General features: G+C 42.6%; 1 non-coding gene across 1 annotated transcript; it reads right to left on the reverse strand.

Moving 5' to 3' along the window:
* Window positions 1–725: 725 nt before the first annotated feature.
* Window positions 726–811, reverse strand: TRNAR-UCU (transfer RNA arginine (anticodon UCU)). Its single transcript is given in 2 exon segments — window positions 726–761; window positions 775–811. It is a non-coding gene; the product is annotated as a tRNA-Arg (tRNA).
* Window positions 812–18,360: the final 17,549 nt, after the last annotated feature.

Genomic DNA, 18,360 nt, shown 5'->3' on the forward strand with positions numbered 1-18,360 from the left:
TGTGGACGGGATTATCCCATTGCCGGCCCTTACAGAAAAATACGGTTTCCCCCCCGGAGAGATATTTCGATATTTGCAACTAAAGAACTTTGTCAGCTCTTTACTGAAAAATTCTACCCCTCCATACTCCTTTACTCTATTTGAACAAAGATCGTCAAAGCCCCCATGCCTCAGGTACTATATCTCTCCTCTACTCACAAATCAACTCCCCCTCACATTGGAACTGCTTAAAATACACTTTTCGCTGGGAGTCCGATATTGGGTCTACCCTGACTGACTCAGAGTGGTCCCAAATCTGGTCCTCCTCAATCGGAGGAATACTAAATACCCTCATGATGGAAACCAACTATAAAGTGTTGACCCGTTGGTACCTGACCCCAGCTAGAGTGGCTAAGGCAGTGGCCAACTACTCCACAAATTGTTTCAGAGGATGTAACTCTGTTGGAGATATGTTCCATATCTGGTAGCTATGCGCAACTGTCAGAAGACTATGGATTAGAATCTACCATTTAGTTTTCTCTGTCACAAATATAAATCTCAGAAAAAACCCTTGGGAGGCCTCACTCAACAAACGCATCTCATAGTAACATAGTAACATAGTAAGTAAGGCCGAAAAAAGACATTTGTCCATCCAGTTCAGCCTATATTCCATCATAATAAATCCCCAGATCTACGTCCTTCTACAGAACCTAATTGTATGATACAATATTGTTCTGCTCCAAATACGACTCTGGTGGGAGTCGAACCCACAACCTTTGAATCACATCAGTTCCCTAGAAGTCCAATGCGCTATCCATTGCGCCACAGAGCCACAAGCCAAACGCACCCAGGCTCTTATTTCATTCATATTTTTAGCAACCAAGCAAACTATAGCTTTGGCTTGGAAAAAAACAACCATAGACTTTTCTGCAGTTAAATCACGCCTCTCCTGGTATATGATTAACGAAAAACTATCGGCTATTCTTATAGACAAAGTTGGTAAATTTGAGAAAATATGGCTCCACTGGGCGGAATATACTAATCACACTCCCTTTGCCGTACCTACGCTTTACCTAACTAACCCTGAACCATCCGACTCAGAATTACTTTCCATAGTTATCGCACACAATGCGATTTCACCCTCGGGGCTCCTTTCCCCCCGCCCTTTTTTTTCCCCTTTTTTTACTCCTTCTTCCCCACTGTTGTTAGTTCATAGGATTGCGTGCTACTTGTTTACATGCATTTGTATACATATTGTATTTACAGCTTTGTAATGATACCTTTATTACTACTCCATATGTAAATTGCAAATTTTCAATAAAAATTTATTGTTGAAAAAAAAAAAAAAGACTTGAATATTGTTGGAAACTTAAAGGGATGTTTAATCGTTGCACTTTGATAGAATATATTAACCCCTTCCCGACATGCGCCGTACTAGTACTGAGTTCCCGCAAACCACAGTACTAGTACGGCGGCACGATTGCGCGGCCTCAAAGTGAGCGCCGCGGCATTCGCGTGCGGGTGTCAGCTGTATATGACAGCTGACACCTCGCAGCAATGCCCACGATTGGCGTTAGCGCCGATTGTGGGCATTTAACCCCTCTGATGCCGCTGTCAGTAGTGACAGCGACATAGAGGGGCATCGCGCAGGGACAGAAGGAGATCCTGGATCCAAGATGGCTGCGGGACTCCTTCCGGGTCATGAAGTGAGGTGGCTACCTGGCACCTGCTCAGAGCAGGTGCCGGAAAGCCTCCTGCACTGCCTGTCAGATCGCTGATCTGACACTGTGCTATGCACAGTGTCAGATCAGCGATCTGATCTAATATAGTGATGTCCCACCCTGGGACAATGTTAGAAAGTCACACAAAAAAAATACAATGTACAAAAAAAAAAATCCCCAAATAAAGAAAACATTTTTTTTCCCCAATAAATCCATTTATTTATGGAAATAAAAAAAGAAACAATAAAAGTACACATATTAGGTATCGCCGCGTCCATAACGACCCGCTCTATAAAACTATCCCACTAGTTAACCCCTTCAGTGAACACTGCAAAAAAAATATAAAAAATGAGGCAAAAAACGCTTTATTATCATACCGGCGAAAAAAAGTGGAATAACACACGATCAAAAAGATGGATATAAATAATCATGGTACCGCTGAAAATGTCATGCTGTCCTGCAAAAAATAAGCCGCCAGACAGCATCATGAGCAGAAAAATAAAAAAAGTAATAGCTCTCAGAATAAAGCGATGCAAAAAACAATTATTTTTTATATTAAATAGTTTTTATTGTGTAAAAGCGCCACAACATAAAAAAATGATATAAATGAGGCATTGCTGTAATCCTACTGACCTGAATAATAAAGCTGCTTTATCAATTTTACGACACGTGGAACGGTATAAACGCCCCCCCCCCCCCCACGAAAAAAAAGAAATTCAGGAATTGCTGGCTTTTGTTTATTCCACCTCCCAAAAATCGGAATAAAAAGCGTTAAAAAAATGTCATGTGCCCAAAAATGGTACCAATAAAAATGTCATCTGATCCTGCAAAAAACAAGAACTCAATTGACTCTGTGGGCCAAAATATGGATAAATTATAGCCCTCAAAATGTGGTGTTGCAAAAACAATTTTTTGCAGTAAAAAGCGTCTTTTAGTGTGTGACGGCTGCCAATCATAAAAATCCACCCCCCAAAAAAAACGCTATAAAAGTATATCAAACCCTCCATTATCACCCCCTTAGTTAGGGAAAAATAATAATATTTTAAAAAATGTGTTTATTTCCATTTTCTCATTAGGGTTAGGGTTTGGACTAGGGTTAGGGTTAGGGCTAGGGTTAGAGTTTGGGCTAGGGTTATGGCTAGGGTTAAGGTTAGGGCTTGGGTTAGGTATAGGGTTAGGTCTAGGGTTAGGGTTGGGGGTTAGGGTTGGGGTTAGGGTTAGTGATGGGGCTAAAGTTAGGGTTGGGGTTAGGGCTAATGTTAGAGTTTGTATTACATTTACGGTTGGGATTAGGGTTGGGGTGTGGTTAGGGTTATGTTTGGGATTAGGGTTAGGGGTGTGTTTGGCTTAGGGTTTCAGTGAGAATTGGGTGGTTTCCACTGTTTAGGCACATCAGTGGCTCTCCAAATGCGACATGGCGTCCGATCTCAATTCCAGCCAATTCTGCATACAAAATCGGGGGCTAAAAATTAATTTTTGTGGAAAAAAAAATAGATTTTTTATTTTCACGGCTCTGCGTTATAAACTGTAGTGAAACACTTGGGGGTTCAAAGTTCGCACAACACATCTAGACCTTGGGGGGTCTAGTTCCCAATATTGGGTCACTTGGGGGGGGGGGTTCTACTGTTTAGGTACATCAGGGGCTCTGCAAATGCAACGTGACACCTGCAGACCAATTCATCTAAGTCTGCATTCCAAACGGCACTCCTTCCCTTCCAAGCTCTGCCTTGTGCCCAAACAGTGGTTCCCCCCACATATGGGGCTTCAGTGTACTCAGGGCAAATTGGACAACAACTTCTGGGGTCCAAATTGTACTGTTACCCTTGGGAAAATAAAAATTTGGGGGCTAAAATATCATTTTCATGGAAAAAAATGTTTTTAATTTTCACGGCTCTGCATTATAAATTTTAGGGGTTCAAAGTTATCACAACACATCTAGATAAGTTCCTTGGGGTGTCTAGTTTCCAAAATGGGGTCACTTGTGGGGGGGTTTCTACTGTTTAGGTACATCAGGGGCTCGGCAAATGCAATGTGACGCCTGCAGACCAATCCATCTAAGTCTGCATTCCAAACGGCGCTCCTTCCCGTCCAAGCTCTTCCGTGCGCCCAAACAGTAAATCCCCTCCACACATGGGGTATCAGCGTACTCAGGAGAAATTGGACAACAACTTTAGTGGTCCAATTTCTCCTGTCACCCTTGGGGAAGAAAATTGCGGGCTAAAAAATCATTTTGTTGAAAGAAAAAATGATTTTTTAATTTTCACGGCTCTATATTCTAAACTTTAGTGAAACAATTGGGGTTAAAAGTGCTCACCACACATCTAGATAAGCACCTTAGGGGTCTTCTTTCCAAAATGGTGTCACTTGTGGGGGGTTTCCACTGTTTAGGCACATCAGGAGCTCTCCAAGCGCGACATGGGATCCGATCTCAATTCCAGCCAATTTTGCATTGAAAAGTCAAACAGCGCTCCTTCCCTTCCGAGCACTGCCATGCGCTCAAACAGTGGTGTACCCCCATATATGGGGTATCAGCGTGCTCAGTACAAATTGAACAACAACTCTTGGGGTCCAATGTGTCCTGTTACCCTTAGGAAAATAAAAAATTTGGGGTGAAAAAATCATTTTTGTGAAAAAAAAGGATTTTTTTTACGGCTCTACATTATAAACTTCTGTGAAGTACTTGGGGGTTCAAAGTGCTCACCACATATCTACATTAGTTCCCTAGGGGGTCAACTTTCCAAAATAGTGTCACTTGTGGGGGGTTTCCACTGTTTAGGCACATCAGGGGCTCTCCAAATGTGACATGGTGTCCGATCTCAATTCCAGCCAATTTTGCATTGAAAAGTCAAACGGCGCTCCTTCCCTTCCGATCTCTGCCATGCTCCCTAACAGTGGTTTACCCCCACACACGAGGTATCAGCGTACTCAGGACAAATTGCACAATAACATTTGGGGTCCAATTTGTCCTGATACCCTTGGGAAAATAACAAATTTGGGGCGAAAAATTATTCTTTGTGAAAAAAAATTAGATTTTTTTTTTATGGCTCTACATTATAAACTTCTGTGAAGCACTTGGAGGTTCAAAGTGCTCACCACACGTCTAGATTAGTTCCTTAGGGGGTCTACTTTCCAAAATGGTGTCACTTGTGGGGGGTTTCCGCTGTTTAGGCACATCTGGGGCTCTCCAAACGTGACCTGGTGTCCGATCTCAATTCCAGCAAATTTTGCATTGAAAAGTCAAATGGCGCTCCTTCCCTTACGAGCTCTGCCATGTGCCCAAACAATGGTTTACCCCAACATATGGGGTATCAACGTACTCAGGACAAATTGTACAACGACTTTTGTGGTCCAATATCTCTTGTTACCCTTGGTAAAATAAAACAAATTGGATCTGAAGTAAAAATTTTGTGAAAAAAAGTTAAATGTTAATTTTTTTTTAAACATTCCAAAAATTCCTGTGAAGCACCTGAAGGGTTAATAAACTTTTTGAATGTGGTTTTGAGTACCTTGAGGGGTGCAGTTTTTAGAATGGTGTCACTTTTGGGCATTTTCTGTCATAAAGACCCGTCAAAGTCACTTCAAGTGTGAGGTGGTCCCTAAAAAAATGGTTTTGCAAATTTTGTTGTAAAAATGAGAAATCGCTGGTCTATTTTTAACCCTTATAACTTCCAAACAAAAAAATTATGTTTCCAAAATTGTGCTAATGTAAAGCAGACATGTCGGTAATGTTATTTATTGTCTATTTTGTATGATATGACGCTCTAATTTAAGGGCATAAAAACAAAAAGTTTAAAAATTGCTACATTTTCAAAATTTTTGCCAAATTTCCATTTTTTTTCACAAATAAACGCAAGTCAAATCGAAATTTTTTTACAACTATCATAAAGTACAATATGTCACAAGAAAAAAATCTCAAAATCACCAGGATTTGTTGAAGCATTTCAGAGTTATGGCCTCTCAAAGTGACAGTGGTCAGAATTGAAGAAAATGGCCTGGTCAGGAAGTTGAAAACAGGCTTCGGGGTGAAGGAGTTAAAGAGACTCTGTCACCTGAATTTGGAGGGAACAATCTTCAGCCATAGAGGCGGGGTTTTCGGGTGTTTGATTCACCCTTTTCTTACCCGCTGGCTGCAGGCTGGCTGCAATATTGGATTGAAGTTCATTCTCTGTCTTCCATAGTACACGCCTGCGCAAGGGGGGGGGGGGTGCAGTGCCCCAGGGTCCTGGTCGTTGCAGTAGTGTCGCTTTCCCCAAAGGAGAGTGATGCTATGTTTGGAGGCAAGGAAGGATAACTACATCCAGGTATCACAAACATGCAACACATTTCACACTCCAGACCACCAGGGGGAGCTGGAGCTTCTGCTCCTATTTATTAGGTCACTCCCCATATACAGTTAGGTCCATATATATTTGGACAGAGACAAAAATTTTCTAATTTTGGTTATAGACATTACCACAATGAATTCTTAACAAAACAATTCAGATGCAGTTGAAGTTCAGACTTTCAGCTTTCATTTGAGGGTATCCACATTAAAATTGGATGAAGGGTTTAGGAGTTTCAGCTCTTTAACATGTGCCACCCTGTTTTTAATGGGACCAAAAGTAATTGGACAGATTAAATAATTTTAAATAAAATGTTCATTTCTAGTACTTGGTTGCAAACCCTTTGTTGGCAATGACTGCCTGAAGTCTTGAACTCATGGACATCACCAGACGCGGTGTTTCCTCCTTTTTGTTGCTCTGCCAGGCCTTCACTGCAATGGTTATCAGTTGCTGTTTGCTTGTGGGCCTTTCTGTCTAAAGTTTAGTCTTTAACAAGAGAAATACATGCTCAATTGGGTTGAGATCAGGTGACTGACTTGGCCATTCGAGAATATTCCACTTCTTTCCTTTAATAAACCTCTGGGTTAATAATAATAATAATTTTATTTATATAGCGCCAACATATTCCGCAGCGCTTTACAAATTATAGAGGGGACTTGTACAGACAATAAACATTACAGCATAACAGAAATACAGTTCAAAACAGATACCAGGAGGAGTGAGGGCCCTGCTCGCAAGCTTACAAACTATGGGGAAAAGGGGAGACACGAGAGGTGGATGGTAACAATTGCTTTAGTTATTCGGACCAGCTATAGTGTAAGGCTCAGGTGTTCATGTAAAGCTGCATGAACCAGTTACCTGCCTAAGTATGTAGCAGTACAGACACAGAGGGCTAATACTGCATAAAGTGTATGAGAACATGATGCGAGGAACCTTTTTTTTTTTTTTTTTTTTTTTATTATAAATAGGCCACACAGGGATCGTTAGGTTAATGCATTGAGGCGGTAGGCCAGTCTGAACAAATTAGTTTTTAGGGCACGCTTAAAACTGTGGGGATTGGGGATTAATCGTATTAACCTAGGTAGTGCATTCCAAAGAATCGGCGCAGCACGTGTAAAGTCTTGGAGACGGGAGTGGGAGGTTCTGATTATTGAGGATGCTAACCTGAGGTCATTAGCGGAGCGGAGGGCACGGGTAGGGTGGTAGACTGATACCAGGGAGGAGATGTAGGGTGGTGCTGAGCCATGGAGTGCTTTGTGGATGAGGGTAGTAGTTTTGTACTGGATTCTGGAGTGGATGGGTAGCCAGTGTAATGACTGGCACAGGGTAGAGGCATCGGTGTAACGGTTGGTGAGGAATATGATCCTGGCTGCAGCATTCAGGACAGATTGGAGCGGGGAGAGTTTTGCAAGAGGGAGACCGATTAGTAGAGAGTTACAGTAGTCCAGACGAGAATGAATAAGTGAAACAGTCAGAGTTTTTGCAGAGTTGAAATTAAGAAAAGGGCGAATTCTAGAAATGTTTTTGAGATGCAGGTAAGAAGAGCGAGCCAGTGATCGGATGTAGGGGGTGAATGAAAGGTCAGAATCAAGGATGACCCCAAGGCAGCGGGCATGTTGCTTTGGAGTAATGGTGGAACCGCACACGGAGATGGCAATGTCAGGCAAAGGTAGGTTAGTAGAGGGAGAGAACACGAGCAGTTCAGTTTTTGACAGGTTTAGTTTCAGATAGAGGGAGGACATGATGTTAGAGACAGCGGTAAGACAATCACTGGTGTTTTCTAAAAAGGTCGGTGTGATATCGGGAGCAGAAGTGTATAATTGGGTGTCGTCAGCATAGAGATGGTACTGGAAACCAAATCTACTGATTGTTTGTCCAATAGGGGCAGTATACAACGAGAAGAGTAGGGGGCCTAGGACTGATCCTTGAGGAACCCCAACAGTAAGGGGAAGGTGAGAGGAGGAGGAACCAGCAAAACATACAGTGAAGGATCGGTCAGAGAGATAGGAGGAGAACCAGGAGAGAACGGTGTCCTTGAGGCCGATGGAGCGGAGCATAGTGAGGAGGAGCTGATGATCCACAGTGTCAAATGCTGCAGAGAGATCCAAGAGAATTAGCATGGAGTAGTGACCATTAGATTTAGCTGTTAGTAGGTCATTAGAGACTTTAATGAGGGCAGTTTCAGTAGAGTGTAAAGAGCGGAAGCCAGATTGAAGAGGGTCGAGAAGAGAGTTATCTGAGAGATAGCGGGTAAGACGGGAGTGGACCAGGCGTTCGAGGAGTTTAGAGATGAAGGGAAGATTAGAGACAGGTCTATAATTAGCGGCACAGTTTTGATCGAGGGATGGTTTTTTAAGTAATGGATGTATGATGGCATGCTTAAATGAGGAGGGAAAAATACCGGAAGTGAGGGAAAGGTTGAATATTTTTGTTAGGTGAGAGGTGATAGCCGGGGAAAGGGACTGGAGGAGATGTGACGGAATGGGGTCACTGGTGCAAGTGGTCGGGCGCGAAGATGCAAGGAGCCTGCTTACTTCTTCTTCTGTAACTGCTTCAAAGTCAGAGAGTGAACTAGATGCAGTGGGGGAGGGAGGACAGTGCATGGTATGAAGAGATTGGGAGATTGGGTTGCTTTGTCTTTATGTTTTGGGTCATTGTCCATCTGTAGTATGAAACGACGACCAATCAGTTTGGCTGCATTTGGCTGGATCTGAGCACACAGTATGGCTCTGAATACCTCAGAATTCATTTGGCTGCTTCTGTCCTGTGTCACATCATCAATAAACACTAGTGACCAAGTGCCACTGGCAGCCATGCATGCCCAAGCCGTCACACTGCCTCCGCCGTGTTTTACAGATGATGTGGTATGCTTTGGATCATGAGCTGTACCACGCCTTCGCCATACTTTTCTCTTTCCATCATTCTGGTAGAGGTTGATCTTGGTTTCATCTGTCCAAAGAATGTTCTTCCAGAACTGTGCTGGATTTTTTTAGATGTTTTTTAGCAAAGTTCAGTCTAGCCTTTTTATTCTTGATGCTTATGAGTGGCTTGCACCATGCAGTGAACCCTTTGTATTTACTTTCATGCAGTCTTCTCTTTATGGTAGATATGGATATTGATATGCCTACCTCCTGGAGAGTGTTGTTCACTTGGTTGGCTGTTGTGAAGGGGTTTCTCTTCACCATGGAGATTATTCTGCGATCATCCACCACTGTTGTCTTCCATGGCCGCCCATGTCTTTTTGTATTGATGAGTTCACCAATGCTTTCTTTCTTTCTCAGGATGTACCAAACTGTAGATTTTGCCACTCCTAATATTGTAGCAATTTCTTGGATGGGTTTTTTCTGTTTTTGCACCTTAAGGATGGCTTGTTTCACCTGCATGGAGAGCTCCTTTCACCGCATGTCTACTTCACAGCAAAACCTTCCAAATGCAAACACCACACCTCAAATCAACTCCAGGCCTTTTATCTTCTTAATTGAGAATGACATAACGAAGGGATTGCCCACACCTGTCCATAAAATAGCCTTGGACTCAATTTTCCAATTACTTTTGGTCCCTTTAAAAACAGGATGGTGCATGTTAAGGAGCTGAAACTCCTAAACCCTTCATCCAATTTTAATGTGGATACCCTCAAATGAAAGCTGAAAGTCTGAACTTCAACTGCATCTGAATTGTTTTGTTTAAAATTCATTGTGGTAATGTCTATAACCAAAATTAGAAAAATGTTGTCTCTGTCCAAATATATATGAACCTAACTGTATATCACTGGTAGTCTGTAGGGAAAGTTAGTTAGTTGCTGGCTGAGCCCAGCTCAGTCAGTTCCAGGACAGAGTCTGAGGAGGACAGAGGGTCAACGGAGCTGTGCATGCCCTCAGAGCTGCAGCTCCCAGAAAGAGGCATTGAAAGGCAGAATCGTATTGCAGCGAGCATGAAGGAAGTAGAAGCAAAGGAGAGGATACCAGAAGGGGACCAGTCCCGCTCAGGCTGCCTCCTTTTTAACCCTTTATTTTAACAGCTAGAGCCCCCAAATTTTGCACACGGACTCTACTAACATTAGTATGTTAATAAAAGGATATGAAATGTTTTACTGTATGTAAACCATGTCTCATATCCTGTCGGGTTTGGGAAGGAGATAGGAAAAGCTGGCAATTGAATTACCGGCTTTTCTGCTATCTAGCGCTCTATGAAATATAAATATATATATATATATATATATATATGTGCCTCACTGACATAATATATATATATATATATATATTTATATATATATATATTCTATGTGTAGACATGTATTTGATCTATTCTATTCTAACCTGTCAGTGTGATATTTACTGTATACCGCACTGAATTGCCGTTTTTTTTTCTAGAACACCGGAGCGTATGTCTCGTAAGCCACACTGATGGTCCGTGTGTAATCCGTATTTTTCTCGCCCCCATAGACTTTCATTGGTGAATTTTTTGTGCAATACGCTGACAAACGCAGCATGCTGCGATTTTCTAGGCCCGTAAAATTTACGGCAGATAGGAGCTGCCCCATAGAAAATCACTGGTCTGTGTGCAATGCGTAGTTTTTGCGCCTCTCATACGTCCGTAAAACTCTCTAGTGTGACGCTGGCCTAACTCTGCTGCCTCATTATAGTGAATGAATCCCTTGGGAGTTTCACCTGTCACGTCCCTCAGAGATTTAGATGGAAACCCCAGAGTAAGTGCTCAGCGTAGAGCGCCAGATAAATGTGATCCTAAATGTTATGTAAAATGTTACCAATAAAAGCTTCAACTCAATCCACAAAAAAATCAAGTCCCCACTCAGATCTGTCATCTGTTAATAGAAATATAGGGGGCTTCCACTTTACTGGTAGAACAACGTCTCTGTAAAGGTAAATGGCTCCTCGCCCTCCAAAAGAAATTCAGCAAATTCTGGGCTCTCAAATACAAATGCCCCCTACCTTCTGAGCCCCAGTGTGCCTAAACCACATTTAGTGCCCTTGTTTGGCATTGCTGTAGTGATGAGAGCCGGCTTAATTTACAAGTGCGTGTCTCCAGAAGCATGGGCTAGGCATAGCGTACTGGTCACTACAATGCAGTTTGCAATTTTCACTCAGCAACATCCACTGCTGCTTGCTTCCGGAAAAGACCCATGGAGTCAAAATCGTCACTACACCTGAAGATAAATTCCTAAAGGGGTATAATTTCCAAAATGTGGTCACTTGAGTGGTGATTCTGCTCTTCTAGCAAACTAGTTTAGAAAAATCTGTGCTCAAAGAGGCAAATAGCGTTCTGTCCCATCCAAGCAGCACTGTATAGCCACACATGAGGAATTTCTGCATTCAGCAGAAATTGTGGGACTGATTTTGGTGCCATTTTTACCCATTATCCAGTATGAAAATGTAAAATCTGGGACTAACAAATATTCTTGGTGGTAAAAATGTAAATTATTTTATCATCACTGACCAATGGTATAACATTATGTGACTCACCTGTGATGTCAATAAGATCATTGCATCCCTAGATAAATTCATTGAGAGGTGTAGATTGTAAAATTGGGTCACTTATGGGGGGGGCTCTGCTGTTCTGGCACCTCAGGGGCTCTTCCAATGTGACATGGCACACTCAAGCCAGTGCAGCAAAATCTGCACTGTAATATGGCGATTTATTCCCTTCTGAGCTGTGCACAGTGCCCCCTGAAGAAGGTGGACTCGCACCGAAACGTGCGTTGGGGAGTGAGTCCCGGGACGCCTGCCTGACACTTTATGGGTAAATACTACGTTTAAACCGCAGTGCCATTGTTTGACTTATGTTTCTTGTATCAGTAGCAGGCATGATTTGACATTCTGGTATGTACACATGACGAATTATCTGGGAGTGAGTGGGAGTAGTTGGAGTCCACAGGGACGTATGGTATCCTTTAACTCCTTCACTGCTCTCAGCTGTTTCGGCATGTTATGCAGGCTCTATTAGGAGCAAATGGGAGTGGTTGGCGTTCACAGGGATGTATAATGTGTTTCTAACCTCCTAGTTAACCCTTTGTGCTACCAGCATGAAAATAGGCTAAACCCCTTAGTGATGGAGCCATATTTTTGAAATCTGACCAGTGTCACTTTATGTGGTAATAACTCTGCAACGCTTCAACAAATCCCAGTGATTTTGAGATTGTTTTTTCGTGACACATTATACTTTATGATAATGGTAAATTTAGGTCAATATGTTTTGTGTTTATTTATTACAAATATCAAAAATTTGAGAAAAATGTTAAAAAATTAGCAATTTTCTAAATTTGAATGATTATCCCTTTAATCCAGATGGTCATACCACAGGAAAACATTAATAAATAACATTTCCCTCATGTCTGCTTTACATCATTACCATTTGTAAAATGTACTTTTATTTTTTTTAGCATTTTAGGAGGTTTAAAAATGTAGCAGCAATTTTTCATTTTTTCAATGAAATTTACAAAATTTATATTTTTAGGGACCTATCCATGTTTGAAGTGACTTTAGGGGTCCTATATATTGGGAAGCCCCCAAACATGATACCATTTTCAAAACAGCACCCCTAGACAAATTGAAAACTGCTGTCAGGTAGTTTATTAACCCTTCAGGTGCTTTACAGGAATTAATGCAAAGTGGTATGACAGAAATGAAAATGTGTATTTTTACCACCTAAATGCCTCTAACTTCTGAACAGATTACTACAGCCGTCAGACTCTAAGGCCGCTATTTGGTCATGAATTGCAAACATCAGGACGACAAAATCATGATCTGAGGGCACAAGTTTGGACAAAGAGGAAGCCCCCACACTCTGTTAACCATTTATAATGATGTAGTCACTATTGACAGCAGCATCTAAGGGGTTAAACAGATTTGGACAGTGCAAACACTAATCGTGGCTGATGCAGCAAGTTGTCAGCTATAGTGTACAGTGGACAGCTGCTGGATTGTCACCTGTATGGGGAGGCTATTCTCTTATATCTCAGGTCAGTTAAAAGACGTATTGGCTGTCATTAAGGGGTTAAACTTATCGCTATTGTTGTGATGTTTTTATAAATTTACTATGGCACTCTGATCTAGTATGTTTACTACATTGTGCTGGCCCAATTGTGCAGGCGGGATCTACCGGCACTCACTTACTTGGAATTTCTGTCATGTACCTCATATCATTATAAATATTACTGATTGCTCTAAGAACTGTATGCACTTGCACACTAACAGTTCTAGTTTTATGTATATGGATATTTAATAAAAGTTTTGTGTACGTTTGTATATTATGAGCTTTTGACTCATTTTTTCTCCTGTATTATGATATATATTTGAGTCGCTCTGCCTTCTGTAATATGCAATTTAGCATAAATGCTATTTCATGCATGGTAATATTGTAGGAAGAATGTCTTTGGGATTATTTGTCAAACAGTGCCTCAAAAGTAGCTTTCAGGAGAAATTGCACTACAAATTTTGGGGTCCATTTTCTCCTCTTGCTCTTGTGAAAATGTAAAATTTTTTTCATTTTCACGGCTCAACGTTATAAACTTCTGTGAAGGACATCGGTGTTCAAGGGGCTCAATACACATCTAGATAAGTTCCCTGAAGGGTCTATTTTCCAAAATGGGGTCAATTTTGTTTTTTTTTACTGTTTTGGCACATCAGGGGCTCTTTAAACTTGACATGGTGTCCGCTAATTATGCCATCAAATTTTATATTAAAAAAGAAAAATGTCCTTCCCTTCCGAGCTCTGCTGTGCGCCCAACAGTTGTTTTCCTCCACATATTGGGTATCGGAGTACTTAGGAGAAATTGTACAACAAATTTTATAGTGCAATGCCTCCTGTTACCCTCATGAAAATGCTAAATTTGGGGTTAAAAAACATTTTTGTGGGAAAAATTTGATTTTTTTATTTTCACGGCTTAACGTTATAAACTTCTGTGAAGCACCTGGGGTGTCAAGGTGCTCAATACACATCTAGATAAGTTCTCTGAGGGGTCTATTTCCAAAATGGTGTAACTTGTGTGGGGTGTCTTTACTGTTTTGGGCACATCAGGGGCTCTCAAAACACGACATGGAGTCCGCTGTAGCAATGACCTTTTGTGGCTTACCCTCCTTGTAGTGTGTGTCAGTGACTGCCTTCTGGACATCTGTCAAGTCAGCAGTCTTCCCCATGATTCTGGAGCTACTGAAACAGAGTAAGGGACCTTTCTGAATGCTTAGAAAGCCTTTGCAGGTTTTTTTTTTGTTAATTATTCTAATTTACTGAGATAATGACTTTTGGGTTTTCATTGTCTGTAAGACATAATCATCAACAAGACCTGAAATAAGCACTTGAAATAGATCACTCTGTTTGTAATGACTCTATATAATATAGGAGTTTCACTTTTTGTCTTGAAGAACTGAAATAAATTCAATAAGCCCTTATACTTTTAGCCATGATTATATGTAAACCACTTGAAGAATTAATATCTATATGACTTTGGTAAATACATTTAATAATTAATTTTTTCCCCAATTTTCATTATTTACAAAATAGCGAGAAGCTGTTCATTCTCCCAAGTCGACATCATTCGACAGTAAGTCCCACAGATCCAGCGTTGTGTATTTTAGTGTTTAGTAAGACGTTAATGAGGATAGTATGTTATTACTAATTATGCTCCAGGGGTTTATGGCCTTCCTAAGGCTAATAGTGGCTCTAAATTTCTGAGCTCTTATAAAAGGATGTCGTATCCTTACCACAAAAAAATCAGCAATTTACATCATATAACTTACAGCTGAAAGCAGGTAGAACGAGGATCCACTTTGTTCACACTTGACCTCCTTATTGTACAAGCCAAATCTATCAGTACTGGGGCCTAAACTATGGTAAGTACGCACCACAGCTTGTTTTTTCCTTCGTGTTCGGGCCAATTTTTACAATTCTGACCACTGTCACTTTATGAGAATTTAACTCCGCAACGCTTCAACATATCCCACTGATTCTGACACAGTTTTTCTAGCCATATTGTACTTCATGATTGTGGTAAAAAATTTTCAATATAACTTGCGTTTATTTCTGAAATTATTGGAAATTTGGCGAAACTTTTGAAAATTTCATAATTTTCAAATTTTTAATCTTTATGTACGTAAACCGGAGAGTTATGTCACACAAAGTAGTTAATAAATAACATTTCCCTCATGTCTACTTTACTTCAGCACAATTTTGGAAACAATTTTTTTTCTTACAAAGTTATAAGGGTTAAAAGTTGATTAGCAATTTTTCATTTTTACCTAAAATTTACAAAACCATTTTTTTAGGGACCACATCACATTTGAAGTGACTTTGAGGGGCCCATATGACATAAAATAAAGAAAAAGTAAAATAGCCAGCTCACCAATGACGATCACAGGTGCACGGATCTCCGTTGCAGGCAAACGAACAAGTCCTCAGAAGAAAAAAAAGTTGAGATCCAGCTCCTTAAAATATGGTAATATTTATTGGTATCAAAAAGATAAAATCCATGGGCATAGGCAAACCAAGCTCCCTCAGGTAGGTGCCCCTGCACATGAGAGGCTAAACGGCAACGCGATTCGATCAGACGATCTTTTTCAAAGCCATATCCTGATCTGGTTGTGCTGTCCTATATGAGGGAGCTCCTCCAATCAGAGTACCTAAATAGGTCACATGACAATTCATAAGGTCCTAACATAAAATCATTATACAAACATCAATATACAATAAAATACTCACTTCCTATTCAACAATAATGCAGCATAGATCGGGTATTTAGATGGAATATCCAATATGCCTCTCGCGTAAGGAGACGCCTTCTGGAGTCCCCGCCGCGAAGAGGTACATTAACCTGTTCAATTCCCTGGACCTGAAAACTAGCAGTACTTCGAGCATGGTGAGTAACAAAATGTCTGGATGCTGCTGACATGTTTCTATTTGCGCCCTGTGTGTTATTTATATCATATAAATGTTCCCGGATGTGTGTCTTGAGTTTTCTCGTTGTACATCCCACATAAGACAAATTGCAATCTCTGCAATTAATTTTATATACTACTAGCTATTGAACCCGTTCTACGCCCGGGTGGCGAGCATTTATATTGGTATATGGTCTCCATCCTGGTATGTGCTGCTCAATCCTGCGTCCCCATCCTGTCATGTGCTGCTCCATCCTGCGCCCCCATCCTGTCATGAGCTGCTCCATCCTGCGCCCCCATCCTGCCATGTGCTGCTCCATCCTGCGTCCCCATCCTGTCATGTGCTGCACCCATCCTGCGCCCCCATTCTGTTATCTGCTGCTCCCATCCTGCGCCCCCATCCTGTCATGTGCTGCTCCATCCTGTGTCCCCATCCTGTCATGTGCTGCACCCATCCTGCGCCCCCATTCTGTCATGTGCTGCTCCCATCCTGCGCCCCCATTCTGACATGTGCTGCTCCCATCCTGCGCCCCCATTCTGACATGTGCTGCACCCATCCTGCGCCTCCATTCTGACATGTGCTGCACCCATCCTGCGCCTCCATTCTGACATGTGCTGCACCCATCCTGCGCCTCCATTCTGACATGTGCTGCACCCATCCTGCGCCTCCATTCTGTCACTGGCTGCTCCCATCCTGCATCCCCATCCTGTCATGTGCTGCTCCCATCCTGCGCCCCCGTTCTGTCATGTGCTGCTTCCATCCTGCACCCCCGTTCTGTCATGTGCTACTGCCATTCTGCGCCCCCGTTCTGTCATGTGCTGCTCCCATCCTGCACCCCCGTTCTATCATGTGCTGCTTCCATCCTGCACCCCCGTTCCGTCATGTGCTGCTGCCATCCTGCACCCCCGTTCTGTCATGTGCTGCTGCCATCCTGCACCCCCGTTCTGTCATGTGCTGATGCCATCCTGCGCCCCCGTTCTGTCATGTGCTGCTCCCATCCTGCGCCCTAGTTCTGTCATGTGCTGCTTCCATCCTGCACCCCCGTTCTGTCATGTGCTGCTGCCATCCTGCACCCCCGTTCTGTCATGTGCTGCTGCCATCCTGCGCCCCCATTGTCATGTGCTGCTGCCATCCTGCGCCCTCGTTCTGACATGTGCTGCTCCCATCCTGCGCCCCCGTTCTGTCATGTGCTGCTTCCATCCTGCACCCCCGTTCTGTCATGTGCTGCCCTAGTTCTGTCATGTGCTGCTCCCATCCTGCGCCCCCGTTCTGTCATGTGCTGCTGCCATCCTGCACCCCCGTTCTGTCATGTGCTGCTCCCATCCATATGCCCCATACGCTGCTCCATAAAGGTTTATGACCTCCATCAGGTGGCGTAAGTAACAAATAGCTGTGGCATGAAGTGCCACAGCCTCATGGCACAGCAATTTGTTACTTACGCTACCTGATTCTTTTCCCGGCGCCATTGTCTTGCTCCTCCCAGTGCCGGAATCGGCGCCTGCGCAGTCCGCGCTTTCCGGCGCCATTTTCTTGAAGACACACTGCTGTGTGTCTTCAAGAAAATGGCGCCGGTAAGCGCGGACTGCGCAGGCGCCGATTCCGGCACCGGGAGGAGCAAGACAATGGCGCCGGAAAGGAATGGCGTAAGTAACAAATTGCTGTGGCATGAAGTGCCACAGCCTCATGGCACAGCAAGTTTTTACTTACGCTATTCGTTTCGGGCGCCATTGTCTTGCTCTTCCTGGTGCCGGAATCGGCGCCTGCGCAGTCCGCGCTTTCCGGCGCCATTTTCTTGAAGACACACAGCAGTGTGTCTTCAAGAAAATGGCGCCGGAAAGCGCGGACTGCGCAGGCGCCGATTCCGGCACCATGAAGAGCAAGACAATGGCGCCCGAAACGAATAGCGTAAGTAAAAACTTACTATGGCGGTGGATTATTTGCATAATCAGGGCGCACATATGTAGACGGCGTCCCAGTGCTCCCGACCCCCTGCTCTCGGCGGCATTTTTTCTATAATGTAACGCTAGGAGCGTTGCGCCTGCGCAGTCTATTAAGGCTTCAGACAGAGTGACGCTCCCAGCGTTATATTATAGATGCTGGTATAGTTGCAATTAATATATTGCTTAATATTGAATTTAATTGTTTCCTCCGCATTGTGGAACGTTTTAGCTACCAGGGCATATTTACAGGTGCTACAGTTATTTGTGCCACATCTAAAGAAACCGGGATAATTTAGCCATGTTTTTGGACATTTAGTTGTCTCTGAGCGAAATATGTTAGGAGCTATTTGATTCCCGATAGTCGGTGCTCTTCTTGACACCACATTAATACCAGAGTTCAATATGTCATATAGCTGTTGATCCTCGTAAAGAATGGGTAAATATCTATAAATAATGTCTTTGATTTTAGTAAATTGAGGACTATATTGAAAGCATATGTAGGGTTTCTTC

This window comes from Ranitomeya imitator, chromosome 1 (genome assembly GCF_032444005.1).
Source record: "Ranitomeya imitator isolate aRanImi1 chromosome 1, aRanImi1.pri, whole genome shotgun sequence".
NCBI classification, from domain to species: Eukaryota; Metazoa; Chordata; class Amphibia; order Anura; family Dendrobatidae; genus Ranitomeya; species Ranitomeya imitator.